This window comes from Hibiscus syriacus, unplaced genomic scaffold (assembly GCF_006381635.1).
Source record: "Hibiscus syriacus cultivar Baekdansim isolate YM2019G1 unplaced genomic scaffold, ASM638163v2 tig00110236_pilon, whole genome shotgun sequence".
Classification (NCBI taxonomy): Eukaryota; Viridiplantae; Streptophyta; class Magnoliopsida; order Malvales; family Malvaceae; genus Hibiscus; species Hibiscus syriacus.
The window spans coordinates 1059484-1075428 of NW_024062640.1; the positions used below are offsets into that span (position 1 = coordinate 1059484).

Genomic DNA, 15945 nt, shown 5'->3' on the forward strand with positions numbered 1-15945 from the left:
GAAAAGACTAGGAAACATTAAGGATGAAATTGCAAGTATTCAAATGTTAAAGTATTGGAATGGGTATATTATTTACATGCTGGAATTTTAATGTTTGATTTGAGATAAGTAGAAATGATGAAGCATTATTTTGAGGTAAATGGAAAAGTCGATTTGAATTCTAAAAAGAATTTATAAATAGTGATTTAAATGCAAAGTTTATGAAAGTTGAGGAATTAATGATGAGAATGAATATTTATGGAATTGATAGTTGTTTTTGAAAAGGTTGAAGTAATCATGTAATAGTGATTCAATTTTATATCGATTAAATATCGATTTTTATTTTAAAGAATTTTATATTATTAATTTTAGGTTATGTTCGTATAATACTAACATATAGCTTGAACACTTTGTGTTATGTATGTGATGTCATACAAACTACGACAAACCTTGCGATCCTAGCGATTCGAAAAGGAAGGAAAAAAACACAAGTAAAAGCATATTGTATAAAAAGGTTTTATAGTGAGGCAAAGGTAAGTGCAGTTTATTTATTTATTTATTTTGATTGATGAAGACTTGCGATAAGTCAACATTGTATGATTTTAAAGTATGATTTCTAACGTATGATTTAATTTTGATTATGTAATATTTCCATAATGCTTATATAAAGGTTTTACGAATGATTTTAGGGTATGAAGTGCCTAAGTTATGATTTTTAAAATGATGAATTGAAATGATTCTGATTTGGAAATGTTGATTCTTAAATGAATATAATATGATCTGAAAGCCCATTGTATGTTGCATTGAGAGTCGTAGGTACACTTCACATGACATGAAGTTGAGTATTCTGATTCTGATCTGGTACATTCGTGTACATTATGTATTGCACCATTGGTGCAAATGATATGATTACACTTGGAGTGCATATTCTGATGATAGCACCTGGAGTGATTAGTGCACACATATGTCTAACTCACGTACTTTGTATTTTCTTAAATATACATTGGTCTATGAAAATGAAACATGAAAGTTCTGAAATGTGTATGAATGGAAAAGAATATAAATTGGTTTTTATGTCTTATGTTGATTATCATGATTTTGATAAATCACGAGATGATGATTTTCAAGTTTCTAATGAAGAAAGTGGCTTGAATAAATCGGTTTGAAAGTTCAATGATTTTATTTGAATTACATTTTAATGTTTTTAAGTATTTATGATATTTTTTATGTTCTATCTTTCCTTGAATTATTACTACCTCACTAAGTTTTACTTAGCGCGTGATAATTTTAATGCGTATGTTTAGATAAAGGAAAGACGTGAAGTGAGGAACCTCCTAAACATCTTTTGGAAATAGTACCTACTAACAATATCAATAAGACATTTATGATGTTCTTTTGTTTAGTAGCATGTATATTATATTTGTATGTTTTTGTTTTCATGGATTTATTTAAAATGGTTTGTAATAGTAAATTAAACCATTCTATTTTGACTAGCCTTAGTTATATCCTAAAGTATGAATGAATAGTATATATATTGTACTATGGTTTAAATAGATATTTAAATTGTTTTTAAATTAAGTAGTGTTTAGGCAATTTTATACAGATTATGAAACAACATTGAACTGTCTAATTGCTGCCTAAAATTGGTTTTGATTTGGATGATAAATTATTATTTTATGATTATACATGTTTTATTAAATAGATTTAAATTATTAAATGGAAGTTCATAATGAACAAAATTTTAAAGGTGTATGCACAAAGAATATTTGAAATGTTAATGTAACATCTTTAACTCGTATTTCGAGACTTATACGGGCTATGGATGTTACACTTGAAATTACCCTTCATTGCTTACATATAAAAATAAAATCTCTTGATAAGTCTCTCATTTAACTGATAAATTGTTGTTGTGTCTGAATTTGAGTATCTAAATTTACCTAGGTAAGCATATCATTTTGCATACTACCCATTGAGGTTCCCATATAGTTTTTCAAGGACCAATTTTTTTGCCTTACCACATTACTGTTTTACACTATAATAGCCCAATTCTGGTGTTCAACTTGTTCTAGAGAATAAATTGAAAAAGTAGTATCGACATAAAAATTATTGAAATGTTTCTTAACTATCCACTTATAAGGTAAATTATGATTCTTAAAATCCTTAAGATAATTATATTCACCTTTTAATGAATTAATATGTCAAGTACTTATAGAAGGATCTTTACATTTAATTGGAGTTGCCTATAAAACTTATGGACACCAACCATCTCTAACATTTTACTTGAATATTTTTATTTTCATTTCTCCTCAATTTTACATTGTACCTATTCTTAAACAATATATCTTAACTACCTCTTTTAAAATTGTCTTACTTGGAAATATCAAACCAACCTTCAATATAGGTTTAGACATGTTTACATTACTATTAAATTAAAAAAAAATCTATTTTTTTATAAACCATCTGAATCTGATTCATCTACACTATATAATAAGTCAGAATGTCCAATGTCACTTTCAACCTATATTTCATCAATGCCAAACTCAATATTCCCACTGTACATTTTATATTCTGAACTAACAAAGTCATTTTTACTCTAAAAAATATTGGCACATCAGTGGTTGAGTCAGTAGCATACCCCTTATCTACTGAATCAGAGTCAAACTTAGGGGTTGTTTGTTTACTTCAGAATGATTAAGCGTTGAATGATTCAGAGGCTCTGTATGAATTAGCTCTGAATGTGACATGCTGTTTGATAATGACTCTGAATCATTCAAAATGTACTTATGTGCTGAATCATTCAGAGGTGCGAAACAAATGCGCTGAATGTTGAACAGTTCATCATTCAACGTTGAATGGTTCCATTAAGAGGCAAACAAACATTCCCTTAGACTTTATTCTAACCTTAGGCTCTATTTCTTCTTCACATTAAATATGAACATAATGGTCCCTAGGTAAAGTACTAACAATTTCAGTGATATCATTATCACTTTTCAATTCTTTTATTTTTTGTGAAATTTTTTATAGTTGTCATAATACCTTAACAAGACAATTAATCTCTAAACAATTATATCATTCAAACATTGACATTGTATCAACATCCAAGTTATCAAAATAATCTATTAATTTTTCAGTAAAAGTTATCATAGGTCTCCTAATAATAAAAAACATTATGATGTATCACAATACTAAATTTCTCTAATTAATCCATGTTAATAGAAATAAATTAAAATATATTTATTAACTATTCAAAAAAGATCTTACATATAATTAAAACTATTAATAATAAAAAATAGTACAAAAAGTAAGAATCAAATACTAAGAGACCAATATACAAACTGTTATCAATAGAAAAAATAATACAAAGATGTTGTTTGTTTACTTCAGAATTATTAAGCGTTGAATGATTCAAATGCTGAATGATTCAAAGGCTCTGTATGAATTAGCTCTGAATGTGACATGCTGTTTGATAATGGCTCTGAATCATTCAGAATGTACTTCTGTGCTGAATCATTTAGCACTGTTTTGCCGAATCAGTCAGCACTGAATCATTCAAATGTGCGAAACAAATACGTTGAATACTGAATGGTTCAACATTTAGCGTTGAACGGTTCATGGTTCCATTAAGAGACAAACAAACAGCCCCAAACTTAAGTTGCATTATACAATCATCAAATAGAAAGAGAGAAAAAGAGAAAGAGAAAGAGAAATAAGATAAAAATGTGGTCTCAGATGTCTCCTACAACAATAAATAAAGAAATCCATCAATACTTTTCAATTTCACATATCAACAACCAAGGCACGTGCACACCAATGAATAAAATTAAAATTTTATTTAAACACAAATATTTAGTGCAAACCAATAACTAAAGACAATAAACATTGAATTTCAAAACAAATGCTTACTTTCTTATCTTTTCTTTTCTCAGAACAAAACATTCAATACCAAATACTACAAAAAAATATTTTTTATAACAATATAAAATTATAGTAATTCTTTTATCTTTTTGACAATAAAATAAAATCATACTTTCTGAACAAATAATTAACAATATAATTATATTTTCTTACTCATAATAATAATAACTTTAAAATCATTTATTAACCCTAAATTAAAATATTAACCCTAAACTAAGATATTAATATTAAAATCATCATTTAGTAACCCTAAACCAAAATGTTAATCTTAAATCGAGATTTTAATAGTAAAATTGTTTGTTAATCCAAACCTTAAATATTAATCATAATCCCAAATATTAACCCTAATACTAAATATTAACCCCAAATCATTTATTCAACCATAATATCAAAAACTAACTCTAAATCTCAAAAAAAAGTAAAACAAAAAAAATAGTCACCTGATCAACTCATTTAGAATCACTTTCCAAGTATTTTTCAGCCTTTGAATGAAGCATTAGTTTTTTTTTTTTTTAATTGAGCTTTAGCAGACGAAGTAAGTTTTAAGTCTTTTATATACTTTTTCATGATAAAATAACTTTTAATGTACACATGGAACCACCTTTAGCCAATAACAATCATATCAGTTTCGTCGTTTGGCCTTTAACGACAAGTAGTTATATTGAACCCAATTAATTAGTTAAGTGATTATATTGATAAAAATTTGAAAACGGTAGTCATTTCCAAATCAACTCCATAATAGGGTGTTCATTCAAGTAGTTAACCCCTTTTAAATAGTGGTGTTTAATCAAAATTTTGCCCTAATTGCAATAGTGATCTGAAAATTTTAAGGGTAAAATACACTATGGTCCTCTAATTATAGGGTATTATTTTGTTGAGTCCCTTGACAATTAAAAGTTACAAAATAATTATATGATTATAGGATGTTTTGTTGAGTCCTCCTAACTATTAAAAATTATAAAATGGTTATTTGACTATTCATATGTTCAAAACTTGTCATTTTGTTAAAAAGTAGATGGGTATATGAACTAAACTTTTAATGTACACATGGAACCACCTTTAGCCAATAACAATCATATCATTTTCGTCGTTTGGCCTTTAACGACAAGTAGTTATATTGAACCCAATTAATTAGTTAAGTGATTATATTGATAAAAATTTGAAAACGGTAGTCATTTCCAAATCAACTCCATAATAGGGTGTTCATTCAAGTAGTTAACCCCTTTTAAATAGTGGTGTTTAATCAAAATTTTGCCCTAATTGCAATAGTGATCTGAAAATTTTAAGGGTAAAATACACTATGGTCCTCTAATTATAGGGTATTATTTTGTTGAGTCCCTTGACAATTAAAAGTTACAAAATAATTATATGATTATAGGATGTTTTGTTGAGTCCTCCTAACTATTAAAAATTATAAAATAGTTATTTGACTATTTATATGTTCAAAACTTGTCATTTTGTTAAAAAGTATACGAGTATATGAACTAAACATTAGCTTGTTGACTGAGATATAATAAAATCTGATCCAAAATTATTTAGGTTGTATTTTATTTTGCTATATCTCAATCAATAGGTTCGTGTCTAACTTAAGAGACTATCAATATTTTAAAGAAAAAGAACGAGTTTGCAACATATAAATAGACGGGTGACTATTTTGTAACTTTTAATAATTGAAGAACTCAACAAATCAACGTCTCACAAGTAATAAACTATTTTATAATTTTTAATAGTCAAATGACATAATAAAATAATACCCTATAATAGATGGACCAATTTTACACTTTACCCATATTTTTAATTGAACTTGTAAAATTAAATCGGGGCAAATCCCATCGAATTCAAATTATTTTGCCTCCTCTTACCCCCATTACATATGAAACAAGGGATGGCCATTTTAATTTCCCCGTCGGAGCTAATTTCCCCGATGCAGCCAACTCTATTTTAATTTGTTTTACAGTCAACTAAAAGCTGAGCTAATACTGATCACAGTCTCGCCCTTTTCCATTAGAAAATGTAAAGCCGCCCTCTAATTCTCGAGACGAAGAAGATGATAAGCCGCAACCCATATTTTCACTTATCAACCCGTTCTTAATTTTCTCGATTTCTCACAGCTTTTAATTTACTCTACATTGTTCTTCGATTTTCCGATCAGGTATTCGATACATTTCATTTCTTTTGAATTTACTATTGGCTTTTAGCTTTTGTCCCCTTTTGGTTAATTTTTCACCGGTGACTGACTCGCTGCCGCCGTAGGTAAAATGGAGAAAGTGATTTTAGACCAAAAGGATGCGGTTGATTGGATTTATAGAGATGAAGGAGTTGCTAATCTTGTTCTCGCTTACACTGGATCATCTCCCGCATTTGTAAGTTCTTCAATAGTTTTTTTCCCTTAGAATTTTAAATTTATGAAAAAATTGAAATTGTTTATATAATGTTGCTTATATTCGTTTTGTTGATATGATAATAAGATGGGGAAAGTGATGAGAATACAAAAGTCACAACGTAAAGGCAAAAGTAGAGAGCACGAAAACGAAGGTTTAACAGCGCTTGAACGTCTTCTTTGGCGGGAATATAAGGAGTTAATGGCGTATCAAAACTGAGAGATTGTACAGAAACTTTACGTCAAGCATGTAATAAGCCCATTGTTAGGCCCAAAACATGTCGATGCCGGGGTATAATCGAATAGATATACGTACTGCTTACCATAGTTCTGATTTCAATTATTTGTTGTATGATGAGCTTTGTGATTGCCTATTCTTGAAACTTATTGCCATTGGTTTTGAGCTTGGTAGATGCGTGTTCATGTGACTGAGGAATTCCTCCTGTCTGTTGAGAAGAATGTGACTTGCCACTGTCCTGCTTGTCGAATAGATTCATCACAGGTTGATGTGAACCATGATTCTGTTCTAATCATTTCGGATCATTCAGTCTTTATGAATGGTAATTTCATATTTTTCTGATATAGTTTGTTGCATTTCACATGTTTTTACGAATGTAAAGGATTTTATAGTTTGTCACTCCTACATACACCAAAAAATAGGACTTTGTAATCCTGCTCATCAAAGCTTAATTAGATGTCGCTACATTCAGATCTTACCCTTATGAGAGCTAAAGTACTAGTAATTAGACTTACTTTTACTATAATGCAGCTGTAAAAAATTTTGCCTGATAGAGTTTGATGGTAGGGAGAGGACTGGGAACTAGCTCTCCAGATTTTGTCTTTATGGAAATTTGTACATCTAAAAGTACTTAAGCAAACTAACTTTCTTTTTTCTTAATGTGATTTCTTAATTAGATTGGTAAATGCTAACTTACATGGTGCATTTATGTGGGAAAATTCAACAGTTTGAGAAGAGTTCATGGACATGCATACGGTCTTCCTCTTTTTTGTTTTGTTAGAACTTAGCTCTCGTGTTGGAGTACAAATTGTTAAATCTAACAAAACATTGAAACTAAGTTTCCATTAAAGCATAATATTTATGCTATGCAATATGGCAAAGCCTCCATTAGGATTTCATATCATTGCGCTTGCTTTATTTCAGGTACTCTTAAAGGTCGGCCATGTTACTGTTGAGATAAAGGTGGATATAATTTTTTATGCCTTTTTCCTGGCAATATCTTTGTTTCATTCACTCTAATAAAGTTTTATGTTCCATTTGTTTCAATGAAGTAGCCCAAATGTGTATTTCTCCCAATTTCAAGATTCATATCTGAAGAAAATGCTGTTAAACAAACTACAACTTGATTTAAAATGCACCAAGAACTGAAGTTGCGCAATCAAGAGGTAACTTTTGTATCTTCATATTATTATTAGTATTGTTAATATCTTTTATTTAGTTAGTGTGCGTGTGCGTGTGTGTTTGGGGTGTTTGGGCTAAGTTGTATGTCCACATGTTATAAAAGAGTGTCAGTACTAGACACTTTCTCATCCAGATCGCTAATATGGCCATCTTTGTTCATATTTATTTTATTCTCACTTCCTTAATAATTCTGACATGTCAAAAGTATTTATAGTTATCAGAATATAGTGAATACAATCCACTGGATTTATTCTCTGAATCCTAGACAGGATATGTAAAGCCATTGAAGCTCTATATGCCACCCCTCAGAACAATTTCCGTGTATTTTTTAATGGCTCTATTGTATTCGGGGGCTTAGGAGGCGGTGCAGGCAACACTATGTTATGATTTAGGATGAGAATGTAGAAGAAATTTAGGGATTTCAGAAATAGAGAGACTTAGGTACAGAAAATGTGCTTTAATTCATAAGATAATCCTTAAAGGATTGGTACAAATTATATATATATAGTACCAGCTGTCAAAACAGCATATCTAACAAAATAATTGCCTAATGCTGACTCACCATCCAAACTTCTCTCCTAATACTGTTCTAACAGACTCCAACCCAACATATAAGCCCACCAGTAATTTAATTTGGGTTATCATAATAAACCCACTAACATACCCCGCATATACCCTCAGCCGTATCCCATACTCTTCACTTCGATTCTCAATTCTTCAGATAGAATGTAAATCCCTAGCCCCCTTTTTCAATCCGTAATTTCATTCGATTCTCCCCCCAATTTTTGCTATTGCCTCCCAATCTTCTCTTTCGAAATCTCCCCCAAATCACTACGATCAAACCCTAACTTCCCTGCCATCATAACAATACCCCCTCCTCCAGAAGATTCTTGTCCCCAAGGATCGAATTGAGGAAATTGTTGTCTCAATACTGTATAATCCTCCCAAGTTGCTTCTGTTGGTCCCATATTCGTCCACTGAATGAGCAATTGAAAGACTGCTCGATTCTGTCTTGTAATCACTCGTTGATCCAAAACAAGGGCTGGGTAAATCTTCAATTGTCCATCCGACGCTACCTCTGGAGGATCGATCGAGATAAGCCCCTTTTTCCCTACTTTCTTCTTAAGCAAACTCACGTGGAAGACTGGATGTATTTTCGAATTTGCAGGCAAATCTAATTTATAAGCAACCTGACCAATTCTGTTTTGAATTTTGTAGGGTCCAAAATATTGGGCAGCAAGCTTCAAATTTCTTCGCAGGGCCAGCGATGTTTGTCTGTATGGCTGGAGCTTCAGGTAAACTTCATCGCCGATTTGAAATTCTCTGTCCGTTCTATGTTTGTCACTCATCTGCTTCATTCTATTGGTAGCTTTCTGTAGTTGCTCTCTCAATAATGAATTTAATTGTTCCCTGTGTTGCATGACATCCTGCACTGCCTCAACCCTAGAATTTGTTGTTCATGTCACATTAGGAGCTTTATATCCATATAAAACTTCAATTGGTGTCATCTGTAAAGCAGAGTGGTAGTTAGTATTATACCACCACTCAGCCTGAGCTAACCATTTAGACCAAGTCTTAGGTTTCAAGAAACACATACACCTCAAATATGGTTCTAAACATTGATTCAATCTCTCTGTCTGGCCATCTGTCTCAAGATGATAGGCAATACTAAATAATGTAGTTGAACCCAATTGCTTCATTAATTCCTGCCTAAACAGACTAGTGAAGGACTTATCCCTATCAGAAATAGCCACTTTAGGAGGACCATGTAACTTATAAACCTGATCAAGATAAACCCTAGCAACTTCCACTACTGTATAGGGATGAGATAGTGGCATAAAATGAGCATACTTAGTGAATTTATCAATCACCACCAAAATGCAATTATACTTTGTTGAAGATGGAAAACCTTCAATGAAGTCCATTGTAATCACTTCCCAAGCATTGTTTGGGACTGGAATAGGCTGTAACAAGTCTGGCTTAGAAATATGTTATGTTTTAGTCCTCTGACACACATCACATTGTTGTATATGCTCCTGAATTAAAACTTTCATTCTTGGACAGAAAAAATAAGACTTAATTTTCTGATAAGTAGCTTGAACACCTGAGTGACCTCCTTGTGGTGAATCATGCAAAGCCACAATTATATTCTGTCTAAGGTCCCCTTTGTTGCCCACATAAATCCTATTTTTGAAATACAAAACTCCTTTCAGTAATCTCCAGTCCTGTAGTTGGTCTGGCTTAATAACCAGAATAGGGATTTTTTCTTGGGCTATAGCATCTTCTTCATAACTCTTTTCAATATCCTGTACCCAAGTAGGTGTTGTAACAGTAACTCCCATTTGATCAAATTCACCAGAATCCATTTGTTGTCTAGTGAGTGCATCTGCAGCTTTGTTAGACTTACCCTTCCTGTACTGAATAGTATAATCCAGCCCCAATAACTTTGTATGTCCTTTCTTCTGTATAGTTGTAGTTAACTTCTGTTCAAGTAAATGTTTTAAGGGCTCATGATCTGTTTTAATAACAAAAGAACCACTCTCAAAATAATGCCTCCAATGAGAAACTGCCATCAAAATAACCAAATATTCCTTCTCATAAATAGAAAGATCTGCATGTTTAGGACCCAAAGCTTTACTCAAATAAGTTTAGGTCTCCCAGCTTGAGAAAGAACAACCACAATACCCTTGGAACTTGCATCAATTTCTAAAAAAAAATTCTACTCAAAATTAGGCAAAGCCAAAACTGGAGCATGACACATAACTTCCTTTAACTTTTCAAAAGTTGATATAGCTTCTTGAGACCAATGAAACCCATCCTTTTTTAGCATATTTGTTAAGGGCTTACTCAACTCCCCATATCCTCTTATGAATTTTCTGTAAAACCCTGTTAAACCTAAAAATCCTCTCAAAGCTTTCAGATTTTTAGGTAAAGGCCACTGTTACATGGCTTTAACCTTAGCAGGATCAGTTGCCACACCATAGGCTGAAATCAAGTGCCCCAAATATTCCACTTGCTGCTGTCCAAAGAAACACTTACTTTTTTTGGCATATAACCTGTTTTTCCATAAAATCTCCAACACAGTTCTTAGGTGTTGTTTATGCTTTGTCAAACTAGGACTGTAAACCAAGATATCATCAAAAAATACAAGAACAAACTTCCTTAGGTAGGCTCCAAACAAATCATTCATCAAAGCTTGAAAAGTAACTGGAGCATTAGTAAGGCCAAAAGGCATTACTTTAAATTCATAGTGACCTTGGTGAGTCCTAAAAGCAGTTTTAAGAATATCTTCATCTTTAATTCTAATTTTCCAATATCCAGACCTCAAGTCAATTTTTGAAAAGAAAGCAACCCCATTCAATGCATCTAACAAATCCTCCAATATAGGAATAGGAAACTTATTTTTAACTGTAGCAGAATTAAGTTTCCTATAATCCACACAAAATCTCCAACTTCCATCTTTCTTTTTAATAAGTAAACATGGAGAGCAAAAGGACTTTTACTCATTTGAATAATAGAAGAGGACAACATTTCAGCAATATGCTTCTCAACTTAAGCTTTATGATGATGAGCAAATCTATAAGGTCTAAGATTTATTGGTTGTGTTCCCTGTTTGAGGACAATTGCGTGATCATGTTTCCTTCTAGGAGGCATTTCTTTTGGCTCTTCAAACACTTCTTTAAACTCTTCCAGTTGGTCATGTAGTTGTAGAGGAGTTACACTTTCTTCAACTTCAACACTCAGCAAATAAATCTCCCCACTCAATTCAGTGTCTTTTTCAGCTAGCTTCTGAAATTTCTCACCTGTGATGGTTTTGATTAATGGTAACTTTTGATATCCCTTTCCCATCCTTCTCAAAGCTGATAGTTTTAGTTTTAAAGTCCATCATTATAGGGATGAATTCTTCCATTCAATCCACCCCCAAAACCATGTCACTACCTCCCAAAGCTAAGACTCTAAAGTCATGTTGAAAATCATAGCCTTGCATCTTCCAACTCACCTTATTACTCCTAGTAGTACTGAACAGTTTCTCACCATTAGCTACTGTGATGACTAATGGTTGAGTGTGTATCAATTCCACTCCCTCATTAGCCCACCTAGGAGTCACAAAACTATGAGTGCTGCCACTGTCAATCAATACATTAATGGGTTTTCCTCTGATGTAACCCTGTATTCTCAAAGTTGTATGCCCCACACTACCAGTGATAGCATTAATTGAAATCTCCAAAGCTTCCTTTTCTGCCTCTTCCAGTTCATCAGATTCCTCTTTTGTTACCTCTTTTTCAGCAGATTCCTCTTCTTCCTCCATACAATTTAATTGTCTGACTTTGCACTGATGCCCAGGAGCAAATTTGTCCCCACATTTAAAACACAAATTGTTGGCTCTTCTAAATTCCAGCAGACTCTATTTTGTATTAGTATTAGGAGGAACTGACTTAGGCAAAAAATTCTTATTGCCACTGTTCTGTTGACTATTTAAAGGAGTGTAAGAAAAAAAATTACTAGGAGATTTGTACTTCTTCCCTTCAATCTCATTAACCAACTCATAATTTAGCTTGCCTGTAAGCTTCAGATAAGTTCTTAGGCTCCAATACTTTCACTTTATGTTTTAATTCCTCCTTGAGGCCACTAATAAAGCTGGAAACAAAATAATTCTCCCCCAAATGCATATTTTGTTCCAACAAATAAGGCCTTAATTCCTCAAACTTTTCTTGATACTCCTCCACACTCCCCTTCTGCATCAACTTATTGAATTCTTCAATAATATCAGAATAATTTCTATCACAAAATCTGTGACACAAATCAGCCTCAAATTCATGCCATGTCACTCTATACTTCTGCATAATGTAACCATCAAACCAAGTTTCATCCTTCCCAACTAAATACATAGCAGCTATTTCCAGTTTCTGCTCCTCATGTATTCCAAACAAATTAAAAAACTTCTGACATTTCCTAATCCAACCCCTCGTGTTATTACCCTCAAACAATGGTAACTCTACTTTTGGTCTAGGTAACACAGAACTAATGTTCCCAAAAGGATTTTTACAGTAGTTTCTAGTGTCAACATGTTCATCTCCTCCCCCCTTACTCTCACTAGAACTACCCATAGGCTTTTCTTCTTGCAACTTCTGATTAAAAAGTTAGGGACCAATAAACCCCTCAGGTTTAGAAGCTAATATCCCTGGTTCATTAGGTTGAAAAGTGTACTTCTCCTTCTCACTAAGAATCTTTAATTAAGTATGGTGCTTTACCTTCACTTTTGTTCTGTTTTTCAGCTGGTGGTGGTTGGTTCTTCACTGACTGAGGTGAATTTTTTTCCTCAGCTGCCTGATTGACCAGCCGTAAGATTCTCTGCAAATACCCTATGTTTTCAGTCATTCCTTCTTCTAAGATTTGTATCTTCCCTTCCAGTTCTGCTTTCTGCCCAGCCCACCAAGAAGGTAAGGTCTCCTCTTTAACCTCCACTGCTGATTGTTCTAGTACCTCTGTGGTTCCAGCTTTTTGCATTTTTCTTGTATTTCCCAGCGTGGAAAATGATTTTGGATCACTAAACTCAGCTCTGATTTCCAATTTGTTATGATTTAGGATGAGAATGTAGAAGAAATTTAGGGATTTCAGAAATAGAGAGACTTAGGTACAGAAAATGTGCTTTCATTCATAAGATAATTCTTAAAGGATTGGTACAAATTATATATATACAGTACTAGCTGTTAAAACAGCATATCTAACAAAATAACTGCCTAATGCTGACTCACCATCCAAACTTCTCTCCTAACACTGTTCTAACATACTCCAGCCCAACCTATAAGCCCACCAGTAATTTAATTTGGGTTATCATAATAAACCCACTAACATACCCCGCATATACCTTAACCGTATCCCATACTCTTCACTTCGATTCTCAATTCTTCAGATAGAATGTAAATCCCTAGCCCCTTTTTCAATCCCTAATTTCATTCGATTCTCCCCCCAATTTCTGCTGTTGCCTCCCAATCTTCGCTTTCGAAATCTCCCCCAAATCACTACTATCAAACCCTAACTTCCCTGCCATCATAACACACTACCGTTCTAGTTGGTGAGGCCTTTGAAGATGCGCTCAAGGATGTCACTAAGGCAGGTGATGGCCTGTGCAAAACTAGCTTTATACAGCTTGTTGCTGAGACAGTTTACACTTCTGGAGTATTAGGTCAACTTCTTGAAGTTCAGAAGCATGATGCTTATGACATTGAAGGGGCAATTCGTGCTTATTATAACATAATTTCTCAACCTTGTATGGTTTGTAGAGAATTGAGTAAAGAAAAATTATCAAACCGCCATAATTCTTTGCACCCCATTACTTTGGATGAAAATTTGAAGATTGTGAACTGTAGTTTGATGATCAGTTTTAGACCAATGGAAGATGAAGATGAGCTATCAGGATCCTCCCTCAGAACTGTATATCTAGTATCAACTAAGCAGGTTTTTGAGTACAAGGTACACTTCCTTGCCATTTTCAGTTTCATCTTACTGTCCCGTATTAATGCTAAAATATTGTATATGTTAATTTCATAGCAGTTGAAAAGGAATCTTTTGAAATGCTTTTTGGGATATGTTTTGGTCTTCTTGTTCAACTTCTCAGAAATTCTAAAAGTCAACCCTTTTGTTGTTTGCAATTATATATTTTATTTGGGGCTTTTCTAATTTGCTTCTTTGTATCAAACCTAGAAAAAACATCACATAGTCTCTGTTTTAACGTAATATGGAAATTCTTTTGGGATGAAATCGAAGTCCTCTATGATGAGGTATGTCGCTTTCTTCTCGTTTTACATGTATATCTTATCGAAGCTGCAAATTTCTAGGTGTTTTTCATTGATCTGGATTTGAAACCTTTGAAGAAAATGGAGGACTATTACAAGTTAGATAAGAAGATTGTTAACTGCTATTGTCAGATGGCAAAAATTGAGCATAAAGCAGATAAAGCTGCTAGAAGGGACGCATATGAAAAAGTATTGATATAAAAGATGTGCCTTAAAGGACAGTTTGTTTACCGAAGATTGTACTGGTTACTGGTAAGTGCAATTATTTTTTATATGTTTCCTGAACTGATGTTGTAAAACAAAAGTTGTAAGAGTGAGGATAAGAATTACTCATCTTTAGGCTCCTGTTCTTCCTTCACCTCATTTCGGAACTTTTGGATTTCCCTTTGACAAACTACTTTATTGCTGCATCTTTTGATAAAATATTTATGCTAGTTTTTTTTTTAATTTACCTTCTTCTGTGGGAACCAAATGGTCCTCTACTTTCACAGCAGTTGCATTCACTAATTTATATTCAGATTTTCCTATGAGGGACTACTTGCTTGGATTGTTTTTTTTTTTCAATTTGTTGTACAATGCCCAAACATAACGCTGTCTTGAAATCAGATATACTTCAGTCTGAAATTTGCTATCCAGTTTGTCTTAACTCTTACCAGAGTACAGTTGATAATATACCAGAAATGTTACTCCCATACTTTGTTCTTTATAGTCTGGATAATTTATCATTTCTTAATAAAGTTATACTATTTATCAACCCCTGAAGTAAAATTCATTTTTGCTTTTCAAGTATTAAGTTGCTTAGAATCATCTAACTTGAGTTACGTTAGACCATTTTGCTATTGAACCTCAACTTTTTGTGTGTATTTTGCTTCTGATTTTAGTTTTTAATTTGCTAGTATTATGTATAAAGGTGATTATTTATGCTTGAAAGAGTTAATACATTTGCATTCTCAAAACGCTATATAGTTGTAATACCTACCATACATGCATTTCATCTGGTTTCAGGAGTGCTGGTTAACACTCCATTGCCAATGGGAGCTTAACAGGAGGGGGAAGGAAAAAAAAAAGAGAGAAAATGCAGGCTGCAAGATCCGGGCTAACAAGGAAATGATGTATCAACTGTCAATTATTCACCACCCTATGAGCCTGCAGCCAATTAATTCATACAGCATGATATGGAAACTACTGTTTTTAGTGAAGCTTTGATGATGGTATTTTGTGGTGGATAAAATTGAAGTTATTAGCAGACTTTCTTAAATGCAATCTTCCTTTGAAGCTTATCAAAGCAGATTTTTTTTTTTGAAAGTCTAATTGTGAATTCTGTTTTTTTCCCTGATTAAACTCGACCAATTTATGTAATGTTTGCATGTGAAATAATTAAACCTAATAAATTTCTTACAAAAGCAGTTGGAGTTATGACTGAAAGTACATTAAACTCATGTGAAGGCCGAACG

At 32.8% G+C, this 15945-nt stretch overlaps 1 pseudogene; it reads left to right on the forward strand.

The window, feature by feature from the left end:
- The first annotated feature begins 5850 nt into the window (after positions 1-5850).
- Positions 5851-15749, forward strand: LOC120114603 (annotated as a pseudogene).
- Positions 15750-15945: the final 196 nt, after the last annotated feature.